Genomic DNA, 14,694 nt, shown 5'->3' with positions numbered 1-14,694 from the left:
GCCAGAGCTCTCCTTCCTCCCTACCGAGCCAGCCCAGGAGGAGCTTATTGAGGAGATGTGGATTGGGGGCAGATGTGGACTGGGGGCAGATGTGGACTGGGCGCATTAGCACCAACAGACTCCCCTCCCCCAGTATCTCTGGTCTGAGGTCCCAGGGCACAGTCCTGAAATAGCTCCCTGTCGAATTAGGTCCAGCTTTCCCAGCTCTGTGGGGGCCCTCCCACTTCTTTCCCAGCTTTCTATCTCCCTTCCTCCTTCCTGCTATACTTGTCATGGCAACCCCACTCCCTGCCTGGTGCCTAGACCAACTGGTTCCCCTGATGATTACTGTCCAAGGAGAGGAAGGGCAGCTCTCCAGGCCCAGGCTGGCTCCCTGGGCACCGTCCTTCAGGCAAGAGCACCTGCTGAGGCACAGTCCAGGCCGGGGCTTCATCACTGTTTTTAGTCTGTGGTTATGGACTTGAATGCTTAAGTCCTTGACTCCCAGATATTTCCCTCCCCAGGACCAAGTCCGAGAGTTATACTCTGCCAGAGTTAAGAAGCCTGATGATAAGGTCACAGACTATTGTGTCTTCTCACGGAGAACCACAGTGCACATTTTTGACGTGAAGCTCTGTGTGATGCAGTAAAGAGCACAGGCTTTGGCGGCAGACAGGCTCCCCGTTGTTTAGCTTTGTGATCTCAGGCCGGTTCCTTAATGATCCTAAACCTCAGTTTCTTTATCTGTAAAATGACAATAATACTAGTGTGTATCAGTCAGGATACAGGCTCATCTACTGTGACAAAGACCCCCCAAAATAACAGTGACGTGACTAAGACAGAAATGCATTGCCTGAGCAGCCCAGATGTGACACAGGGTTGAGCCCTCTGCCATGTTGCTCTGTCACACATGGGGTCTCTGTGTCCATTGCAGGTCTATGATGCCACTCCAGCCGTCCCTTCCAGCCAGCAGCAAAGGGAGTAGGAGAAATGGACGGCTGTCTTTTGCAGAAGGGTGGCTGGATTGTAGGAGGTCTCCATAGTGTAGGCCAAGAGCTGTCTGAGTTGAGGGAAGAGCTGGTGCCAAGCAGTGTTCCACAGGGGTGATTGGAAGTCCCCTCACTAGACCTGGTTATGACATATCAGATTTACTTTTTATCCATGGCCCAGTGATTATCCCTGACCCAGAACATCAAAATCTTAACCCCGTCTGCCCCGGCCACAGAGGGGCGAGCTTCTCTTCATACGACGGGAATCCCCGTCTTGCTGGGCAGCTCCTGGTGGACTACACCAGGGCTGCGCAGCCTTCCAAGGAGCCTTTGCTGTTGCTGTGTCCGGCACTACCCCACCTCCCCAGGGAGGCTTCGCCGACTGCCCAATGCGTCCCTTCATTGTGTGTCCCCATCCCTTGTTGTCGGTGGCAGCCCTGCGAGAGCTTAACTGCCACAGGCCGCTTCCTAGGTAAGCACTTTGCTGTGAACATGCACTTTTGTGCTAGAAGAATCACTGATGCTCTTCTAGCCCAGGATACGGTGGCCAGAGCTCTCTGTGAGTAAATCTGGGAACACAGACCATATGTCCTCTTGGGAAACCACAGCATTACAGTATCGAAGGCACTCAGTGGAGTCCTACAGTAGGCATATCTGTCGACACACATCCCACCCAGGGCTTCACAAGCATTTTTTTGTTTGTTTGTTTTGAGTAATTCTATTAAGTTATGTAACCACTGTCTGGAACTTGTTGCTCTCAGGTCGTTCCTCTCACAGAGGGGACATGGAGGCATAGTGTGGGACTGGGCTGAGATCGTCCTACCAGGTGACAGCAGAGCTGGGAAGAGAACCAGGTTTCCTGTGTTCTAGGCCAGGGATTTTCCCACCTGTGTGCCTCTCGCCTGTCCCCACTGAAAGCAAGAACCACCTCCCAGTTTCCAGAAACTGCTCCAGGTCTGCCTTCGCTGCTCCAGGGTTCCTGTCCCATGCACCCATCGGCATCTGGCCCCCCAAACAGTCAGAGGGCAGGGCTGCTGTCTTCTGCTTCTCCTGCTGCCAGATTTGCCCCACAGCATCCAGCCTGCTGGGGAGCAGATCAGCCTGTCACTGAGAATGAAGCACCCAGGTTTGGGGCTGGGCCCTCTTTTTTGCCATCCATCAATTAGAGTGATTCAGGTTGTCACTCTAAGACCCTCACTTGCACTCCACTTCCCTCCAGGAGTGACAGGAAAGGGCAGCACTGGCACCTCTGTGTGCCTGCACCGTGGCCAGCACATTCCTCATGTCAACCCATTTGATCCTCTTCTCTTGCACCTTGGAGGGCACCGTGTTTCTTGCCAGGACTCTGATTGATATGTAGGTTCTATTATTATTCTCATTCTACACGTGAGAAAATGAAGTTCACGGAGGGGACTAGCCCAAGGTCACACCACTCATAAGTGGTGCAGCTGAGCTCAAACCCAAGCAATTCAGTTCCAGAGTGTGTGCTTTTAACCCAGGGGTCCACAACCCCTGGGCCACAGACCAGTACTGCTCCATGGCCTGTTAGGAACTGGGCCACACAGTGGGAGGTGAGCAGTGGGCCAGTGAGCGAACCTTCATCTGCATTTATAGCCACTCCCCATTGCTCACATTACTGCCTGAGCTCCGCCTCCTGTCAGATCAGCAGGCATTAGATTCTCATAGGAGCGTGAACCCTGTTGTGAACTGTGCATGCGAGGGTTCTAGGTTGTGTGCTCTTTATGAGAATCTAATGCCTGATGATCTGTCACTGTCTCCCATCACCCCCAGATGGGACTGTCTAGTTGCAGGAAAACAAGCTTAGGGCTCCCACTGATTCTACATCATGGTGAGTTGTATAATTATTTCATTATATATTACAATGTAATAATAATAGAAATAAAGTGCACAATAAATGTAATGGGCTTGAATCATCCCCAAACCATCCCCCATTCCCAGTCCGTGGAAAAATTGTTTTCCACAAAACTAGTCCCTGGTGCCAAAAAGGTTGGGGACCGCTGCTTTTAACCCACCCAACGAGGATGCACGCCCACATCATCCACCTTGACTTTCCTACCAGGAAGATCAGTGGGAGCCACCACCTTGGACCAGGCACTGAGCCAAGCACATAGTTGATAGCCAGTGAGTACTGAGAAACCAGGAAGAGGGCAGCCTCAGCCAGCCATCAGAGTGACTCTGGCGTCGGCTGTGCCTGCAGCTGGCTGGCCACACCATGGTCACATCCTGCTGGCAGTCGGACCCGAGGTGCCTCTGAGCAATGGAGGCCTCATCTGCTCCAGTCGAGGCTGATTTTACTACCTTCGCTGGCTCGTGGGGTCTCACCAGCCACCAGGAGAGGAGGGTGAAAAGATCGCTCCCACGTGTCCCCATATGGGGCACGCCAGGAAGTAAGACCAGAGCACATACTTGGGCTCCTGGCTGTAGAAGTTCCCAAGCTATATAGGGAGAGGAGAATCAGGCCTGGCCTCTAAAAGGAGGCTACTTCCTCCTGGGGAAAAGTCAGGGAAGGTGGGAAAATGCAGCCTTCACAGCCCTGTGTCATAAGCCACCCAGCTCTGATAGCAAGAGTGGCCAGCGTGAGGGCCAGTCTTCCCTCTGTGTGACTTTCTGGCCTCTGGAGAGTCAGGAGCTCAGGCAGCCTGGGGTCCCCTGGAACTCAGCAGCAGGGGTGGAGGGGGGGTAGGGTCTTTGTCATGAACCGGAAGCATACCAGGCCTTCACTTAGAACACTGACCCCTCACAGAAAGACGAGCCCCCAGGCCCTGCCCCGGGTGGCAGGGTGACCTCAGGCCCATCCCTTACCCTACATGGTCTCCATTTTTTCATCCATTAGATCTGAGTAACGAGATCTAAGATCGCCCCTCCCCCACCCCACCTCCTTTTTAGTTCTATAAATTCCCCTGGCAGAACTTAATTGCTAAGTTTAGGTGATTGCCAAGCACAAGGTTCTTCCTTTGTATCCAAAAAAGAGAGGTGGGGGGGAAGGAAAAAACACAGAGTTTCAAAGTTAGGGCGCCTGTGTTCAATTGAAGATTGACTTTCTCTTAAGGAGGGAGTTGTTCCCACAGCCTCCAGGCTGTTAGCAGCAAAAGCAGCCCAGCAGGAGGGGCAGCCCTTGGCAAGCCCCCAGTGCAGGCCACTTGCCCCACAGTATCCAGTGCACTGCGGGGCAAATCAGCCTGTCACTGAGAATGAAGCACTCAAGTTTGGGGCTGGAACCTCGTTTTTGACATCCATCAATGAGAGTGGTTCAGGGTTGTCACTCTAAGACAGGACTATAGCCCGGGCGGGGGACTGTAGAAATGGGCATGGTCCCCACCTGGTGGGGACACCAGTGTGGACTGGCACACATGGGCCACGGAGCCATCGGGGTGAAGCCACTAAATCAGGCAGAAAAACACTGTCAAGTGTTAGCACCACAGCATCTGTGTCAAGGGTAACCATGTCTCAGGGACGCAGGAGACGAGCGGCCCCGTGCAGAGCTGTCAGTTTTAGTCTGATCAGTCCAGAAGGCTCCCGGTGTGGTGGGGAGAGGAAGGATGGATTTCAGTAGCGGCTTGCTAGATGAGGATGAGATGGCAGAGCATACGGTGCAGGCTTGTGGAGGGGGTACGGAGGCCAGGGAGGTCTTTGGGCAGCTGGCTGACAGCACTGTTACAAACATTTTGCACACATTTTATTAGTTGGCCCACTCCCCAAACCCAGACCACATAGGCAAGTGTCCCAGGGTACTATTGGGGTACCTGGAACCCAGAGCAGTGAGGAATGTCCCTGTCCCAGTCCCCCAAACAATTGCACCAGCCTCTCCAGCTTCCCACTGCTTCTCCTGCCTCTCACCCCATCATCTGTGCTCCACACAACAGCCGAAGTGAGCTTTTAAAAATGCATATCTAATCCCCTGCTTAAAAGCGCTCAGTGGCATCTTTGCTCTCAGGATAAAGTCAGCCTTATCTCCTGCAGCTCCTGCCACAAGCTCTGCTGCTGACTCTTTAAATGCCGCAACCTCCTGGCCTCAGGGCTTCTGAGTGAGTTATCTCCTCCATAGAGGACTTCTCCACCACTGCTCCCCTCCCCCAGGCCTGGGTTCCACCGTCACCTCCCCTCCCTTGGAAGTCTTTCCTGACTCCCCAAATAGGCTGGGCCTCTTCTCCTGCCTCTCAGACCCCTGGTGTATGTGCTCACCTGAGTATTTGATCAATGTCTGTGTCCCCTGACCCAACAAGGCTGTAAGGGACAGGGGCAGGGCCTATATGACTTCAGTTGGAGTCAGTCTCCAACACCCAGCATGGTGCCTGGCCCAGAATTGGTGGGTGCTCTATTAAAGTCTGCAGCTAATCCGTGGTAGAGCTGTTCGTGATCCCAGATGTTTGAGTACCTGGCCCATTGCTTTCTGTATGGCCCCTTATAAAATCAGAGCAGGTAGTTAAAATCAGATCCTGGAGACCCAGAATGAGTTTGGAGCCCGAGTTCTAGAACCCACTTGTTCATAGGCCCTCTTGCAGGCCTCAGGTTTTTCACCTGCTGTATTGAAACCACACCTGCCCAAGCACTGTGCAGGAAGTAAACAGTAGGGGTCACACACGTGAGGCATGTGAGAGGGGGTGCCTCCTGAAAGCTGGCTCTGTGCATCCACTCCTGGAACCTGGCCCCTCTCCAGGCAGGGCACAGAGGCAAGCACCCCCAAGAGAAACCCTACACCCATTAGCATTCCCTCCCCACCCCACTGCCTGCAGCCCCTGGCAACCACTGATCTGCTCTCTGTCTCTATGGATTTGTCTATTCTGGACATTTTATATAAATGGAATCATACACTATGTACTCTTTTGGATCTTGCTTCTTTCACTTGGCATAATGTTGTCAAGGTTTTTTCCGTGTTGTAGCTGAATCACGTTTCATTGTATGGCTATACCAAATTTCATTCGTCCATTCATCATTTGATGGACATTCAGGTTGTCTCCACCTTTCAGCTACTATGAATCATGCTGCTATGAACATTCATGTACAAGTTTTGTACAGACTCATGTTTTCATTTCTCTTGGGTACATAACTAGGGGCGGAACTGATGGTTCATAAGATAGTTCCATGTTTGACTTTCTGAGGAACTGTCAAACTGTTTTCCAAAGTGGCTGCACCATCTTACGTTCCGATCTTCCACATATGGGGGTTCCAGTGTCTCCCCGTTCTCACCAATACGTGTTATTGTTCATCGTTTTTATTATAGCCATCCTCGTGGGTGTAATGGTAACTCATTGTGGTTTTCATTTGCATTTCCCCAGTGATTAATGATATTAAGCATCTTTTCATGTGCTTTCGGCCATTTGTGTATTTTCTTCAAAGAAATGTCTATTCAGAATTATCTCATCTTTAAATTGGGTTATTTGTCTTATGGTTAAGTTGTAAGAGTCCTTTATTCTGGATATGAGCCCTTTATTAGATATGCGATTTGCAAATATTTTCTCCCCTTCTGTGCATTATCTTTCCAATTTTGTGACGGTGCCGTTTGAAGTCTCACCTCATTCTTCCTTTGCCTCTGCCCCCTTGCCAGAGCCCCTCACTCCTCCAGACCTACTCATCTGTCTCTGTTATTTTATGCTACTGCAACAAAATACCTTAGAATGGGTAATTTAGAAACAACAGAAATGAATTGCCCATATTTCTGGAGGATGAGAAGTCCAACATCAAGAAACCAGCAGATTTGCTGTCTGGTAAGGGTCTCTTCTCTGCTCCATAGATGGTGCCCTGTCACTGCATCCTCACATGGCAGAAGGGACAAAAGACTCCCTCAAGCCCATTTATAAGGGCACTGATCCCATTCAAGATGGCAACACGCTTATGATCTAATCGCCTCCCAAAGGCCCCACCTCTTAATATCATTGCCTTGGGGATTAGGTTTTGAGCATGCGAATTGTGGATGGACACAGATATTCTGACCATAGCACCATTGCCTGCCCTGACTTCGGGACTTGCACTCTTTTGGAGCTTAAGGAACTGGCTCTTTCTTGCTCCCCATTGCTCCACATTCCCCACCAACGTTCCCCAGCAGGCTCTTGCCCAGCAGACAATCTGAACTGCACCCAGGCTACAGTCATCCCTGAGTTTGGGGACTTCTGAGGCTGTGTGCTGAGTTGTGCCAGTAGCAGGAGGAGCCCACCATTCACTGAGTATCCCCCTGTGGCCGCGTGCTGGATGCTCCCAGGCACAGATATATTCCACTGTATCCCCAGAACAATCTCAAAAGATACTGGTATTTTTCTACCCTGTGGAGAAAATGGAGCCAGAATTTAAATTTAGATTTTTTTTTTTTTTTAAGACAAGGTCTAGCTTTGTCACCCAAGCTGGAGTAAAATGGCATGATCTTGGCTCACTGCAACCCCTGCCCCCCAGGCTCAAACCATCCTCCCACCTCAGTCTTCTAAGTAGCTGGGACTACAGGCACACATCACCATACCCAGCTAATTTTTGTATTCTTTGTAGAGATAGGATTACATCATGTTGCCCAGGCTGATCTCGAACTCATGAGCTCAAGTGATCCACCCACCTCAGCCTCCCAAAGTGCTGGGATTACAGGCATAAGCCACTATGCCTGGCCAAATTTAGAATTTAAAATGGAGCTGTTCACTGTCTTATTACACAGCATGTTCATGGCTTATGAGCTGCACGTTCACCTCTGCTGTCCTGTTTGATAATTGCCTACTCTGAAAAGGACCCAGTATTTAAAAATACTGGAGAAAGTATTAATACTTCCGTAGGTATAAGCCCTAGTATGGTAGCAACAGAAGTTTCTTGACACTCTGGAAAATGCCCAGCTCCACCTGCTGTAACCAACAGCCCCGAAATCTCAAGGCCTCAACACAGTGAACGTTAGTTCCTTGCTCCCACCAGTCTAATGTGGAAGTGGTGGAACAGGGGTTGCCCTGTCCCTATGTAGGCCTGAGCCAACTCCCCTGTGGTCAGTGGTTCAGCCTCAGCTGAGGGTCTTCTGCTGGACTCCTGGTATCAGGCCAATGGACTGGGGAAGGTCACAAGGGAAGTTTTTGGGGCCGGGCCAGAACTTGGTCCCTGGTCACACCTAACTGCGGGGAAGTCTGTGAAATGCCTAGCTGTGACCTCAGGAAGAAGAGATGAAATCCTTTTGTCAGTAGGGAGCCAGTCTCTGGCATAGTGCTCAGGTGCGAATTTTAGCCAAACTGCTGCCAACTGGAAGCAGCACCTTTGCTGGGGTGACAGGTTCATTTTTTTTGGCTCTGTTGGCTGCATTCTGCTCCTTACTTGGGCCCAGCTGAGCAGTTAAACAGCTTTGCTTCTCTATGACATGACAGAGCACACCTGAAAATTCATTTCTTGGTGGCTGTGGTGGTGGCTTCTCACCCTGTCTCCTGTCCCAGCTCTAAAAATGGACTGCCCTTCTGATATGAAAATGCATGACGTCTTTGGAACACGAGTCCCATGTTCTGTGTGCAGACAGTGTGCCAGCAGCTTCTCCCGTGTGATGTCAGTATTTCCCTGGCATGGCACACATACTTTGGTGGAATATGAGGTTAAATGGTACGTGGATAAACTTTTTATTCCTACTTTTGTAGTTGCATATCGGTTTTAATATGTACTTGAAAAAAGATCACTAACGTATCAAACCCACAATTTCATATCTATGACCGAAAATGAGGCTAATTTCAGAGCTGTCCTGATATCGGGTGGGGAGAAGCAATGAATGAATGAGTGAGTTTGGGAACATTGCATGGGGTGAAAAGGCTCAGATGCCCAACCACCTTGCCAGACTTGCTAGTGTGTGACCTCTCTGCACCCTTCCTCCTCTGTAGCATGTTCCCACATGAACGTAGGGTATAGGAAGCTTGGTGTGCCAAGTGATTAACAGCAGTACCTGGCACATATTTCATGCTTAGTAGGCGATAGGTCCTAATGTTGTTAGGAAACACCAAATCATATCACTTAACTGTGCTGACAGTATTGTGACAGGGTTATTACTATACTTTATAGATGAGCTAAGAAAGGTTAAGTTGCTTGCCCAACTGGCAGCAGAGCCATGCACTGACCCCCAGTGTGCCTGACTCCTACCTAGGCCAGGCTCTGCGAGGGGTGTTCACTTGCAATCCTGGCTCTGGCACTAACTTAGGAGGACACTGCAGGCAGGCCCCATCGCTCTCTGGGCTTCAAGCTTCCCATCGGTGGAATGGGGGACCAAGCTTCCCATAGGTGGAATGGGGGACCAGCATAACTCTTTGTGCAGGATAAGTCTCGAAGAATGTGGAGGCTGCTCTCTTTGCTCCAACCACACCAGAAGCCTTAGCTTAAAAAGAAAAAAAAAAGGTGGACTGGATGTGAGCTAGGTGTCTGCATGCAATGCCTCTCCCAGATCCTCTGCCTGTCTCTGGATTCTTGCTGCTGCCTCTCTCGTCACACTCCTTTACGACCAAGCTTCCAACCTACCCCAAGTGTAAACCATCATTTGTTTGTCTGTCATCTGGTGATGGACATTTCACTTGTTTCCATTCCAGGACTCTTATGAATAATGCTGCCAGAACATTGATGTACAAGTTTTTGTGTGGACATATGTTTTCATTTCTTGCAGTAACTACCCAGCAATAGAATTGCTGGGTCACGTTGGGAGGGTATGTTAACTGCATAAGAAATTTCCAAACTACTTCCCCAAGTGGTGCTACTCTTGAAAATTCTACCAGCAACATATAAGAGTTCCTGTTGTCCTGCACACTCGCTGACATTTGGATTGCCAGCCCTTTTAATTAACTGCTCAAGTTTGTGCACAGTGGTATTTCACTGTGGTTTTAATCTGCCTTTCCGTGGTGACTAATAATATTTGGCACCTTTTAACATACTTTTGGGCCATTCGTGTATCTTCTCTTGTAAAGTAACTGTTCAAGTCTTTTATCCTTCCCTTTTATTGGGTTGTCTTCTTATTAATGAGTTTTAAGATTTTTTTAAATATCCCCAATACGAGTTCCTTGTCAGATATATGTACTGTTTCATATTCTCTCCCCGTCTGTGGTTTGCCTTTACAATTAGCATTTTTAAATGGATTGTTTAATGAATGTTGATCTATCCACCCTCCAGCTTCCACGTCTAGTCTATACCTCCCTTTCCAGCATTGGGAGCCCTTTGCTAGTTATTTCTATTTGACTGTGAGAGGTCTTCATCTGCAGATAAAGAAGTGGTAATGGCATCAGAGGTTGAACTTGTGGACTCTGGGGTCAGACAGTCCTGGGTCCAAGTCCCAGCTCCCTGGCTCACAGATGGGCAGGTACTTCTCCTGGCTCTCCTGAGCGTTGCTTTTCTGGTGTGTAATATGAGGATAATAAGTCACCTACCTCCTTGTGCTGCTGGGAAGATTAAATGAGATGATGATCTCAGGGGCCTAGCTCCTATCGAGTGCACACAAAGGCTGGGCTGTACCTGTTAGCACTCCTGTTGCTAAGGCACGCTAGCACCCCAGGCCCAGCCCATGTGAAACCACTCCGCACAAAGCAAGCCTCTTCTCCCTTCCATCTTTATATCGAAAGCACCACCTTTCTCCCAGTTATCCAAGCAGAGACCCTGGACTCCTCCTGCCCCTCCATGTCTCACTTCCTGTTGCAGAATGGTTCTTGAATCAGCCCTTCCTCTCTCTGCCCAGGCCACTGCCCTGGTGAGGCAGCCTTCCCTCTCCTTGGTGTTCGTATGGTGCTCCTCACCGAGGTGGTCTTCCTGCTTCTGCCTCCCAATCTTCCACCCTGCTTGCCGCCGACACCAATGTCAAAGGCTTCCTTTCTGAATCAGAAACCTGGCGCTCCTGGGTGGGTGTTTGGGGAGACCACAGGCAAGGCTCAGCTGTCACTGGTGTCTTCCTTGGTTATAAATAACAGGCTCTATTCTTAGCCAACCAGCAGTTAATTCTCCTCCCGTACCTTCCAGAGCCTCTATTAGGGACCTTTGGCTGTCCTTACTGGAGACAGGCCATTCCTTGGCCTTTGGCAGGACCCATTCCTTTGATACGTGATCAGAAAATTTAATTATAAAGCCAATTACTGATTTCCTGAGCTTTACAAGGGAGACAGGAAAGTTTGATTAAGTTTGAATTTGTGTTTGGCTGATTGCCAGCCAAAGCCGAATGGGCTTGTGGGAGATTTCTGTTGTTGCTGATTCTGTTCCTGTTTTGCGGCAGCGCTCTTGGGGTGGGGGCAGGCGCACTGGTGTTGTGTTGTGAGTTTTTTACCCCTCTTACTTGCTGAATGGCTATTCCTCTGTTGTGATGCATGAGATGTAAATCCCCCAAAGACCGGTTGCCAGAGCAACGGGCTGGAATTGAGCTCAGCTAAACAAAGTCCTTCAGCTTTGAAGGGAGAAGCGCTTGTTTCCCATGTGGAGTTGAGTTATAGTGGCCCTCAACAAGGCTGCATTCAAGGATGCCTGCATGAACAGGCATGCAGAGGGGGTCGCTGAGCCTGCTGGAGGATCTTCAGCGGCGTGTCTGGGCTCTAACTGCCTCTAGGACCTACCCAGGGGGACACACAGATGCTGAGGCTGAGGATCAAGGCTATTCAGGGTGCCTCTGCCCAGCTGGTCACCCTCACCCTAGAACCTGCAGGACTGGCCTTCAACCAGTGACAGCCTGCTGGGCTCCAGCTACAGCCCAGCACAGGTGGAGACTGAAAAGCGACCCTTTGTCTCTAGCCAAAGCACTTGCTTTTTCAGATACTTTATGGGAAACCAAACAGAGCCCGTGATGGGACCCAGTTGGAGCTCCCGGTCAGAATCTGAGTCGGTTCTAGAGACCCAAGTTTCTTCCCTAGCAATAAAATGAGGGAATCCTAGTTCTCTGGAAGCTGTAGCCATCCCACAACTCTTCCTACAAGGTACACATTATTCAGGAGTGATGGTGGGGTCCCACTTCAAAGCATCTCCCTCATGCCTAAAATCTCCCAGTTAGAGCCCTTTGGGTGTTAAAGGTTTTTAGGTCTCTAAGAATCCTGGTTAAAGTACTAATACCCCTGGAAGGAGAAGCATCTACCAGTAGGGATTAGCCATCAGCTAACTGAGAAAACTGCCATTTGGGAGTAGGACACGGGATTCCCTGTACCTAGGGTAGGGTCAGATAAACTCCACCTGCCTCCCAGCTTGCTTGAGGCCAGATCCAAATGTGACGTCTTGCACCAGAAACATTCATATCTCTAACATTCATATCTGGTGTGATGTACCAGAGCTCACCAAGCACTCATGCCCTGCCCTGTACCCTCATCCGCGTAGCAAGCTCATGAGCCGGCACTGCCTTGACCCCCAGTTGCAGACAAGGAAGCCAAGGCTCAGAGAGGCCAACCACCTTGCCCAGCATCACACAGCTGGGGAGTACAGAATTTGGTCTCAGACCTGGGATTTCTAAATCCAAACCCAGGCCTGTTTCCTGTGCGCACAGTCACCACCCAGTGGATGCCATGGACACTGCGCGCCTGTTTTGTCTAACTGGGGGTGTGTGGGGGTGTGTGTGTGTGTGTGTGTGTGTGTGTGTGTGTGTGTGTGTGTGTGTGTGTGTGTGTGTGTGTGTTAAAAGGTGGGGATTTTTTGTTAAGTTTGAATTTCTGTTCTTTTCTTTTTTAAATGAAACTGTTATAGCTTCCTGGTGGAGTTGTAATTAGGAAATTCTGGGTTAGTCAGCTAGGCAGAATTGAAAAATAACCAGGTGGTGCTGGATGGAGTACTTTTTACCCTCCTTAGAAATTCAGGTTTTGTCAAACTGGGGAGGAGGGAGTTGTGAAGATGGAAAAATGTGTGCAGCTGGGCTGGTCAGGGAGTGTGTATTCTCTTCTTTATGTAGAACTAGGCGATTAAAAAAATAGTTATCAGGTGGGAGTGCTGGCTCACACCCATAATCCCAGCACTCTGGAAGGCAAAGGTGGGCGGATCACTTGAGCCCAGGAGTTTGAGATCAGCCTGGGAAACACAGCAAGACCCTGTCTCTACAAAATAAAAATAAAAAATGATCCAGCCATGGTGGTGCATGCCTGTGGTCCCAGCTACTTGGAAGACTGAGGTGGGAGGATCACTTGAGCCCAGGAGGTAGAGGCTACTGTAAGCCATGTTCACACCACTGCACTCCAGCCTGGGCAACAGGGCAAGACCCTGTCTCAAAAAATAAAATAAAATAGTTATCTTTGTGTAGGATGATCTTCTGCACATGCAGATATGAGGCAGCCTATGAAAGATGGTGAGGAAACAGGTGAAGAGGAACCCTGGCTGGCGCCCAGGCTTTGGCAGGAAGAGGATGCGAGCCCCAGATGTGGGTTAAGGGCTCTCAAACCAGGTGCATGCAGAGACTCCATTGTCACGTCCCTTCCAGCTTGCACGTACTGATCAGCGACAGTGATGATGACAAGGGCAGTAACAACTGCCCCCATACGTGGGGCATATATGCCAGGCTCCGAGACACTCCGTCATTTCTGTGTCACTCTGACAGTCTTCATTTTAATAGTAATATGCTTATTTTAATAAGAATCCAAAACATAGCCCATCTAGCTCATGACTGCCCAGATATTAGAATGGGGCCAAAGTAGGGGTTTAACTTTTTTAAAAAATGAGTCAATTAAATGAAACATACGAATATAAGGATGGGGTATCGTGGATTGGACAGAAATTGTGAAAACTAGACAGAAAGGTCTGAAGTTTGGGAAGGCTTGCCTCATCCATATGAGCAGGTAAAATGATTAACCTCATTTTACAGATCAGGAAACCGAGGCTCAGAAAGGTTGAGTAACTTGCCTACAGTCACACAGCTGATAGATGGCAGAGCCAGCACCAAGACCCAGGCTTGCCTAACTCCAAAGGCACGACTTGGGGCTGCTGTCCAGATCCACATTCCTACCTTCACTCTCCAGATGAAACCCTCAGTGCTGGGTTAGCTAGCCTTCCTGGGGCTGTCCAGCCCTGGAGAGAGAAGGCTTTCTCACTCCTTTCTGAAGCATGAACAGAGGCAGATCCCACTCTGGGGAGGTAGGGCCCTGGGGCCTGCTTCCTCCAATCTGCTGCGTCTAACTCTCTCAAATAAAAGCCTTTTCAGAAAGGGCCTGGCATGAGGCTGCATGTGACTGGCAGGGCTGTGACTGCCAAGGCTTCACTGTGCTTCCTCGCCCCTGCCCCAGTGCCTCCCAGCCCACGGCAGCCCCCACCTTCCTTTCTTCCCTGGTCTCTCTTAGCTCTTCCTTCCTTCTTTTTTTGTCTCTGAATCATTTTTCCAATTAGCTGTTGACTGTCTGTTAAATAATTCTCTGAATGATTTCTAAAAGCCTCCTGATCACTGAAACCTCAGAGTTGGAAACACATTTATATTTATGTGGAACTGAGCTTTTAGAACATTATTAAATTTGCATGGGGAGCTAGCAGAGTAGCCACTTCCCCACAATCCAGATCATGAGGAAGCAGCATCTTCAGCAGGATGGAAATAGTTCCACAAGCCGCTCTGCCTGGTTTATTACTCTACTGGGAGAAATCAGCACAGTCTACCTGGGGCTCCGGAGGCAGCATGGACCCAGACAATGTGAGCAAATGCTGTGGCTTAGAAACCACTCAGATGCCTGTGTTTTATAATCGGCCAGCTTCCTAACCTAGGATTCTGGGGCTGCGACCTCAGAAATGAAAGGCAGATTAGGGTGTGTGTGTGTGTGTGTGCGCGTGTGCACATGTGCATGCGAGTGTGTCTGTGTCT

The 14,694-nt window shown here is 49.7% G+C and overlaps 4 protein-coding genes across 17 annotated transcripts in view; all 4 read left to right on the top strand.

The window, feature by feature from the left end:
• LOC126943900 (metallothionein-2) overlaps window positions 1-14,694 on the top strand; it is an 894,508-nt gene that overhangs the window by 561,402 nt on the left and 318,412 nt on the right. The window contains exon 1 of one of the 10 annotated variants that reach the window (XM_050773139.1): window positions 83-86. The exons of 8 other annotated variants lie outside the window; for them this stretch is intronic. The gene's annotated coding sequence lies outside the window, so the exon portion shown is untranslated. Of the gene's footprint in view, window positions 1-82; window positions 87-5,587; window positions 5,592-14,694 lie in introns of those variants that run through there. One more of the 10 variants, XM_050773144.1, reaches the window with a different exon arrangement.
• Window positions 1-14,694, top strand: part of MT3 (metallothionein 3) — an 892,117-nt gene that overhangs the window by 580,147 nt on the left and 297,276 nt on the right. The window lies entirely within an intron of this gene.
• GNAO1 (G protein subunit alpha o1) overlaps window positions 1-14,694 on the top strand; it is a 166,469-nt gene that overhangs the window by 94,345 nt on the left and 57,430 nt on the right. The window lies entirely within an intron of this gene.
• Window positions 11,416-14,694, top strand: part of LOC126943908 (metallothionein-1E) — a 339,166-nt gene continuing 335,887 nt past the window's right edge. Inside the window, exon 1 of the mRNA XM_050773151.1 lies at window positions 11,416-11,434. The gene's annotated coding sequence lies outside the window, so the exon portion shown is untranslated. The remainder of the gene's footprint in view (window positions 11,435-14,694) is intronic.

Source organism: Macaca thibetana, chromosome 20 (genome assembly GCF_024542745.1).
Source record: "Macaca thibetana thibetana isolate TM-01 chromosome 20, ASM2454274v1, whole genome shotgun sequence".
Classification (NCBI taxonomy): Eukaryota; Metazoa; Chordata; class Mammalia; order Primates; family Cercopithecidae; genus Macaca; species Macaca thibetana.
This window is presented reverse-complemented; position numbering and strand designations above follow the sequence as displayed.